The sequence below is a fragment of the Symphalangus syndactylus genome, chromosome 8 (genome assembly GCF_028878055.3).
Source record: "Symphalangus syndactylus isolate Jambi chromosome 8, NHGRI_mSymSyn1-v2.1_pri, whole genome shotgun sequence".
NCBI classification, from domain to species: domain Eukaryota; kingdom Metazoa; phylum Chordata; class Mammalia; order Primates; family Hylobatidae; genus Symphalangus; species Symphalangus syndactylus.
The window spans coordinates 117298586-117307658 of record NC_072430.2 but is presented as its reverse complement, the minus strand read 5'-3'; positions in this window follow the sequence as shown (position 1 = coordinate 117307658).

Sequence of the window (9073 nt, the reverse complement as noted above, 5' to 3'; positions counted from 1 at the left end):
GTGTGTGTCTCTGCCAGGTTGTGGTATCAGAAAAATGCTGGCCTCATAAAATGAGTTAGGGAGAAGTTGCTGTTTTTCTGTAGTTTGGAATAGTTTCAGAAGGAATGGTACCAGCTCCTCTTTGTACCTCTGGTAGAATTCGGCTGTGAATCCATCTGGTCCTGGGCTTTTTTTGGTTGGTAGGCTATTAATTACTGCCTCAATTTCAGAACTTATTATTGGTCTATTCATGGATTCGATTTATTCCTGGTTTAGTCTTTGGAGGATGTATTTGTCCAGGAATTTATCCATTTCTTCTAGATTTTCTAGTTTATTTTTGTAGAGGTGTTTATAGTATTCTGTGATGGTAGTGTGTATTTCTGTGGGATCAGTGGGGATACCCCCTTTATCATTTTTTATTCTCCCTATTTTATTCTTCTCTCTTTTCTTCTTTATTAGTCTGGCTAGTGGTCTATCTATTTTGTTAATGTTTTCAAAAAACCTGTTCCTAGATTCATTGATTTTTTGAAGGGTTTTTCATGTCTCTATCTCCTTCAGTTCTGCTCTGATCTTAATTATTTCTTGTCTTCTGCTAGCTTTTGAATTTGTTTGCTCTTGCTTCCCTAGTTTTTTTAATTGTGATGTTAGGGTGTCAATTTTAGATCTTTCCTGCTTTCTCTTGTGGGCACTTAGTGCTATAAATTTCTCTCTTAACTCTGCTTTAGTGGTCTCACAGAGATTCTGGTACATTGTGTGTTTGTTCTCATTGGTTTCAAAGAACTTATTTATTTCTGCCTTAATTTTGTTATTTACCCAGTAGTCATTCAGGAGCAGGTTGTTCAGTTTCCATGTAGTTCTGTGGTTTTGAGTAAGTTTCTTAATTCTGAGTTCTAATTTGATTGCACTATGGTCTGAGAGACTGTTTGTTATGGTTTCTGTTCTTTTGCATTTTCTGAGGAGTGTTTTGCTTCCAATTATGTGGTCAAGTTTAGAATAAGTGTGATGCGGTGCTGAGAAGAATGTACATTCTGTTGATTTGGGGTGGAGAGTTCTGCAGATATCTATTAGGTCCACTCATTCCAGAGCTGAGTTGAAATCCTGAATATCCATGTTAATTTTCAGTGTCTTTGACCTAATATTGACAGTCGGGTGTTAAAGTTCCCCACTATTATTGTGTGGGAGTCTAAGTCTCTTTGTAAGTCTCTAAGAACTTGCTTTATTAATCTGGGTGTCCCTGTATTGGATGAATATATATTTAGGATAGTTAGCTCTTCTTGTTGCATTGATCCCTTTACCATCATGTGATGCCCTTCTTTGTCTTTTTTGATCTTTGTTGGTTTAAAGTCTGTTTTATCAGAGACTAGGATTGCAACTCCTGCTTTTTTTGCCTTCCATTTGCTTGATAAATATTCCTCCATCCCTTTATTTTGAGTCTATGTGTGTTTTTGCATGTGAGATGGGTCTCCTGAATACAGCACATCAACCGGTCTTGACTCTTTATCCAATTTGCCAGTCTGTGTCTTTTAATTGGGGCATTTAGCCTGTTTACATTTAAGGTTAGCATTGTTATGTGTGAATTTGATCTCGTCATTATGATGTTAGCTGGTTATTTTGCCCATTAGTTGATGCAGTTTTTTCATAGTGTCAATGGTCTTTACAATTTGCTATGTTTTTGCAGTGGCTGGTACTGGTTTTTCCATTCCATATTTAGTGCTTCTTTCAGGAGCTCTTGTAAGGCAGGCCTGGTGGTGACAAAATCTCTCAGCATTTGCTTGTCCGTAAAGGATTTTATTTCTCCTTTGCTTATGAAGCTTAGTTTGGCTGGATATGAAATCCTGGATTGAAAATTATTTTCTTTCAGAATGTTGAATATTGCCCCCCACTCTCTTCTGGCTTATGGAGTTTCTGCAGAGTGATCTGCTGTTAGTCTGATGGGCTTCCCACAGGGTAATCTGACCTTTCTCTCTGGTTGCCCTTAACATTTTTTCCTTCATTTCAACCTTGGTGAATCTGATGATTATGTGTCTTGGGGTTGCTCTTCTCGAGGAGTATCTTTGTGGTGTTCTCTGTATTTCCTGAATTTGAATGTTGGCCTGTCTTGCTAGGTTGGGGAAGTTCTCCTGGATAATATCCTGAAGAGTGTTTTCCAACTTGGTTCCATTCTGTCTGTCACTTTCAGGTACACCGATCAAACATAGGTTTGTTTGGTCTTTTCATATAGTCCCATATATCTTGGAGGCTTTGTTCATTCCTTTTCATTCTTTTTTCTCTAATCTTGTCTTCAAGCTTTATTTCATTAAGTTGCTCTTCAATCTCTGATCTCCTTTCCTCCACTGATCAATTCAGCTATTGATACTTGTGTATGCTTCACGAAGTTCTCATGCTGTGTTTTTCAGCTTCATCAGGTCATTTATGTTCTTCTCTAAACTGGTTATTCTAGTTAGCAATTCATCTAACCTTTTTTCAAGGTTCTTAGCTATTTTTGCATTGGGTTAGAACATGCTACTTTAGCCTGGAGGAGTTTGTTATTACCCACCTTCTGAAGCCTTCTTCTGTCAATTCGTCAAACTCAATTCTCTGTCCAGTTTTATTCCCTTGCTGGTGATGAGTTGTGATCCTTTGGAGAAGAGTCGTTCTGTTTTTTGGAATTTTCAGCCTTTTCGCGCTGGTTTTTCCTCATTTTCGTGGATTTATCTACCTTTGGTCTTTGATGTAGGTGACCTTCAAATGGGGTTTCTGTGTGGACATCCTTTTTGTTGATGTCGATGCCATTCCTTTCTGTTTGTTAGTTTTCCTTCTAACAGTCAGGCCCCTCTGCTGCAGGTCTGCTGGAGTTTGCTGGAGGTCCACTCCAGACCTTGCTTGAGTGGGTAACCCCAGCGGAGGCTGCAGAACAGCAACGATTGCTGCCTATTCCTTCCTGTAGAAGCTTTGTTCCAGAAGGACACCCGCTAGATGCCAGCTGGAGCTCTCCTGTATGAGGTGTCTGTTGACCCCTATTGAGAGGTGTCTCCCAGTCAGGAGGCACGGGAGTCAGGGACCCACTTGAGGAGGCAGTCTGTCCCTTATCAGAGCTCGAGCACTGTGCTGGGACAGCCACTGCTCTCTTCAGAGCTGGCAGGCAGGAACGTTTAAGTCTGCTGAAGCTGTGCCCACAGCCGCCCCTTCCCTCAGGTGCTCTGTCCCAGGGAGATGGGAGTTTTATCTATAAGCCCCTGACTGGGGCTGTTGCCTTTCTTTCAGAGATGCTTTGCCCAGAAAGGAGGAATCTAGAGAGCAAGAGAATGCATTTCATATGCAAATAAGCCTATCCAGAACAAAGACCCTCAGGCACCTCCTTTCTCTGCTCTTACATGCCAGGAAGCAATATTCCTTTGCAGGAATCATGCCAGGGCCAGGTATCAGAAAACTAGAGATGCCCCTATGTCTCTGAGCCTACTGAAATTCTTCAAATTAGCCAATCCTAAACCTGCCTACTCTGCCTTGCTTTGCCTCTTCCAAGGAAACTACAATAAAGGCTCCTGCTCATGCTTTTCCCTTGCTCTTTCTCTCTCTTGATCAACCCTGGTGTGGCCCTGCAAAACATGGTGTGCTCCTTCCTCTTGGGAACTGTAATAAACTGTGTATTCAATGATGATTTGTCTCTTAATCTGTTGGCCTCACCATACCTAAATACAGGTGTACCACAGAGATATTGTGGATTTGGTCCAGACAACCACAATAAAGCAAATATCACAATAAAGCAATTCACATGATTTTTTTGGTTTCCCAGTGCATATAAAAGTAATGTTTACACTGTACTGTAGTCTATTGTGTGATAGCATTATGTATTTTTAAAAAAGTATATACCTTAATTTAAAAATACATAATTGCGGCCGGGCGCAGTGGCTCACGCTTGTAATCCCAGCACTTTGGGAGGCCGAGGCGGGCGGATCACAAGGTCAGGAGATCGAGACCACGGTGAAACCCCGTCTCTACTAAAAATACAAAAAATTAGCCGGGCGTAGTGGCGGGCGCCTGTAGTGCCAGCTACTTGGAGAGGCTGAGGCAGGAGAATGGCGTGAACCCGGGAGGCGGAGCTTGCAGTGAGCTGAGATCACGCCACTGCACTCCAGCCTGGGTGACAGAGCGAGACTCCGTCTCAAAAAAAAAAAAAAAAAAAAAAAAAAACATAATTGCTAAAAAGTACTGATGACCATCTGAGCCTTTAGTTAATCCTAATTGTTTTGCTGGTGGAGAATCTGGCCTTGATGTCCATGGCTGCTGATGGATCAGGATGGTGGTTGCTGAAAGTTGGGGTGGCTGCAGCAGTTTCTTAAAAAAGACAATAAAGTGTGCCATATCAATTGACTCTTCCTTTCATGAAAGGTTTTTCTGTAGCATCTGATGCTATTTGATAGCATTTTTCACATCATATGAACTTCTTTCAAAATTGGAGCCATCTTATCAAACCCTGCTGCTGTTTTATCAACTAAGTTTATGAAATATTCTATATCTTTTCTTGTCATTTCAAGAATGTTCATAGCATCTTTACCAGGGGTAGATTTCATTCCCAAAAATCCGACTGTATTTGCTCATCCATAAGACGCAATTCACTATTCATTAATATTTTATCATGAGATTACAGCAATTCAGTCACATCTTCAGGCATCACTTCTAATTCTGGGTCTCTTTTTGTCTCTGCCACATCTGCAATAACTTTCTATATTAAAGTCTTGAACTCCTCAAAGTCATCCATGAAAGATGAGATCAACTTCTTTCAAACTCCTGTTAATATTGATATTTTGATGTCCTCCCATGAATAAAGAATGTTCTCAATGGTTTCTAGACTGGTGAATCCTTTACAGAAGGTTCTCAATTTCCTTTGCCCAGATCCATCAGAGGAATCCCTATGTATGGCAGCTCTAGCCTTATGAAATATATTTCTTAAATAATAAGAGTTGAAGGTTGAAATTAATCCTTGATCTCTGGGCTGCAGGCATGAAACAACATTAATCTGCTTGTACATGTCCATTATAGCTTTTGGATAACCAAGTGCACTGTCAACAAGCAGTCATATTATTAAAGAAATCTGTTTTTCTGAGCAATGGGTCTCAATAGTGGGCTCAAAATTTCAGTAAACCATGCTATAACCAGATGTACTATCATCCAGGTTTTTTTGTTCCATTTATGGATCACAGGCAGAGTAGATTTAGGATAATTTTTTTTTTTTTGAGATGGAGTTTCACTCTTATTGCCCAGCTGGAGTGCAATGGCACGGTGATCTCCACTCACTGCAACCTCTGCCTCCCGGGTTCAAGTGATTCTCCTGCCTCAGCCTCCCAAGTAGCTGGGATTACAGATGCCCACCACCACGCCCAGCTAATTTTTTGTATTTTTAGTAGAGATGGGGTTTCATCATGTTGGCCAGGCAAGTCTTGAACTCCTGACCTCAGGTGATCCGCCTGCCTCGGCCTCCCAAAGTGCTGGGATTACAGGTGTGAGCCACCATGCCCAGCCCAATTTAGGATAATTTTTAAGTGCTCTAGCATTTTTGGAATGATAAATGAGCATTGGCTTCAACTTCAAGTCACCAGGTACATTATCTCCTGAGAGTCAGCCTTTCCTTTGAAGCTAGGCATTGACTTCCTCTATCTATGAAAGTCATAGATGGCATCTTCTTCCAACATAAGGCTCTTCCATCTACATTGAAAATCTGTTGTTTAGTGTAGTTGCCTTCATCAATAATCTTAGCTAGATCTTCTGGATAACTTGTTTTAGCTTCTACATCAGTACTTACTGATTTACCCTGTAATTTTATTTTATGGAGATGTATTTTTTCCTTAAACCTCCCAAACTAGTCGTTGCTAGCTTCCAACTTTTCTTCTGCAGCTTCCTCACCTCTCAGCTTTCAAAAAATTGGAAGACTTTGGGCCTTGCTTTGGATTAGGTTTTGGCTTAAGGAATGCTGTGGCTAATTTGAGGTTCTATCCACTTTCTCCATGTCAGCAATAAAGCTGATTTTTTTTGTTTTCTTGTCATTTGTGTGCTCCCTGTAGTAGCACTTTTAATTTCCCTCAAAAACTTTTCGTTTGCATTCATAACTTCATTAACTGGCATGAAAGGCCTAATTTTTCACCTATGCTGGCTTTTGACATGACTTTCTCACAAAGCTTAATCATTTCTAGCTTTTAATTGAAAGTGAGACATGTGCGTCTCTTTTATTCTACTTGAGCATGTGAGGCCATTGTATGGTTATTAATTGGCACATATTTGGCACATATTTCAATATTGTTGTGCCGCAAGGATAGGGAGACCTAAAGAGAGAGAGAGAGAAAAGGGAATGGCTGGTGGGTGGAACGGTCAGAACACATAATATTTTTCACTGAAGTTTGCTGACTTGCAACTGCTGTGATGCCCCATGACAATTACAATAATAAAGTCAAAGATCACTGATCACAGATTATCACAACAGATATAATAATAATAAATTTTTGAAATATTGCAAGAATTATCAAAATGTGACACAGAGACAGGAAGTGAGCACATGCTGTTGGAAAAATGGCACCAAAAGAATTGCTTGATGCAGGCTTGCTGCAAACCTTCAGTTTGTAAAACATTGCAATATCTGCAAAGTACAGTAAAGCAAGGTGCAATTAAATGAGGTATGGCTGTAATTATGGAACTTAAATTTAAAAACAGTCTCCTCATATTTAGATTCAGGTTATGCATTTTTCATAGGCATGTGACAGGAATAACACTGTTATTCTCATTGCATTTTATCAGTTGGGGCACAATTTTGATTTGTTCCATTATTGATGATGTTGACTTTGCTTGATTAAGTTGATGTCTTCCAGTGTTCTCCAATGTGAAGTTATTTGTTTCTTATTTGTAATTGTTAAGTCTTTTGTGGGATAGTACAATGTAACTATGTAAATATTATGTTCCTCATCAAATTTTCCATTTCTTCCTTATTTATTAATATCAATATGGAATAAGTTTCTTGTTTATTCAGTTATTTATTTTGATGCTCAAATTTCCAAGGATTGACTAGTGGGATGCCCTAAAACCAGTCCTTAGGCCTTTTTGACGTCCTCATAGTTCTCTGAGCATTTTCTTACTTTTTGGCACAATAAGATATTCCAGGTTTATCTTATACTTTCCTTGGCCCAGCACTGATATCAACCATTTCTTCAAGGAGTCCTGCTTCTATGATCTGGGTGCTAGGTGTACTCAGTGCAATTGGGGTGTGACTGCTCCAGACCCTCTCAGTAGATGAGCTAGGAGGTATGCCATATGGTTATGCACACTTATGTATATGTGTGTGTATTTATGTGTGTATGTAAATATGTATACAAACATATGTGTTTACATACATTTACATGTATACCTGTTTTCATTTCTACCTATGTGTATACTAAAAACCAATAGCTCCAATTCCAATCTAACATTGCCACAAGGTTTTTTCTTGTTTTCTCCTTTTCCAGGTTTGTAATTCTCTTCTCCTCCTGCTAGAAGCCTGATACCCATTATCTTTAACATATTACTTATCTGATCAATTTTCCTGTATGTAATTAGTCTCCTATGGCCAGTTATGCCCATCCCCCCTTGCATGTCTTTTGCATCATATTTGGTCTGTGATTCCCAATAAGCATCGTTCCACATTAACATCCCACTCACTCTACTCAGATTTTGACACCACATGCCAGTCCATCCATGTAATAAATTTTGCTTTGCAATTTACACCTATTGGAACATTTTGTTTACTTTAAAATACTCTTGAATATTGACTGTGATTTTTAAGCATCAATTGATGTGTATCAAACCGTACAAGAAATCTATGAAAACATGGTTTTCATTAGAGGGATAGTACATTAGAAGGATCAAGAATCACTCTGAAAATTTTTTAGAATTAAAATAAACTTGCTTTCAAATCTCCAAATTATTAGAGTTCAAGGAATTACCTTTGCTGGCTGACGTGATAAAAAGCAGCACATGGCTTCACCGGGTTACATGCAATATGCATCAGAAATTATTCTATGGCAACTTATATCTTGGTTTTAGTACATAATAATCATATGCACTTCTGGTTAATCTGTAAGCACTCTAGTAGGCCATAATGGAAACGTGGGAATGGTACTTTCCAAACCATGACAAAGGATCAGGAATACAGGGTTGCTTCCTCAATGCAGCACGGTCAGGTTAGCATGGGTGCAGAGCAGCCATCTCAAATCTGATGATCATTGATCAGGAGATTGGCTACTAAGATTACTAGGTATAGCTAATTGTTTAACATATGACAGACCTCTGTGACTCTCAGGGTCTCTATTAGTACTTCATCTGTAAATTAAAAGTGTTTGTATTTGTTAGGATGCATTTGGCTGTAATGAGCAGACAACTCTGACTCATATTAACCATATAGACAATTCCTTATCTATCACACCAAGAAGTTAGTGTTTTAAAGACATCATTAGGAGCTGGTGTGTGTGTGTATGTGTGTGTGTATTTTCCTTTCCCTACCATTCTCAGCATGTTTACACATCTACTAGTTCCTAGGCTAGCAGCCTTAATAACCATAAAATGGCAAGAGCAGAACCAGATATCCTATCATGACATACAACATGCAATGGAATAGGGGAACTTCCTCTGTTTCTATCATTATTATTGTGGAGGAAGCATTTTCCCAAAGACCGTAGCAGAATTTTTCTATTTTAATGGATAAAATTGTATTACATGCCCATTTGGAAACCAGTATGTAATGACTGACATCTACCAATCATTATTCACTTTGTAATTGGGGCTAAGCCTCATACCCCTTAAAGTTGTGGCAAGAAATAGGAGAACAGATATCTCAGGGGAGAAAAGGTGGGCGGGTTTAAAAGGTGGTAACAATTGGGTAGGCGGCCACACCATGCCTCCTGATGTGTTGTATTATGCCAAAGTCCTTTTCAACTTTCTTTCTTTCTTTTTAAATTCAGTTCTCCCACTTGGTGTTCTTATAATGTTCTCATGGGCAGGACCATGACTATTTCTCCTAGTGCCTAGCACTAAGATTAGACTCTTAGCACATATCCATTGAAATAATGAGCAACTAACAATTTCTTAAATCATTGTC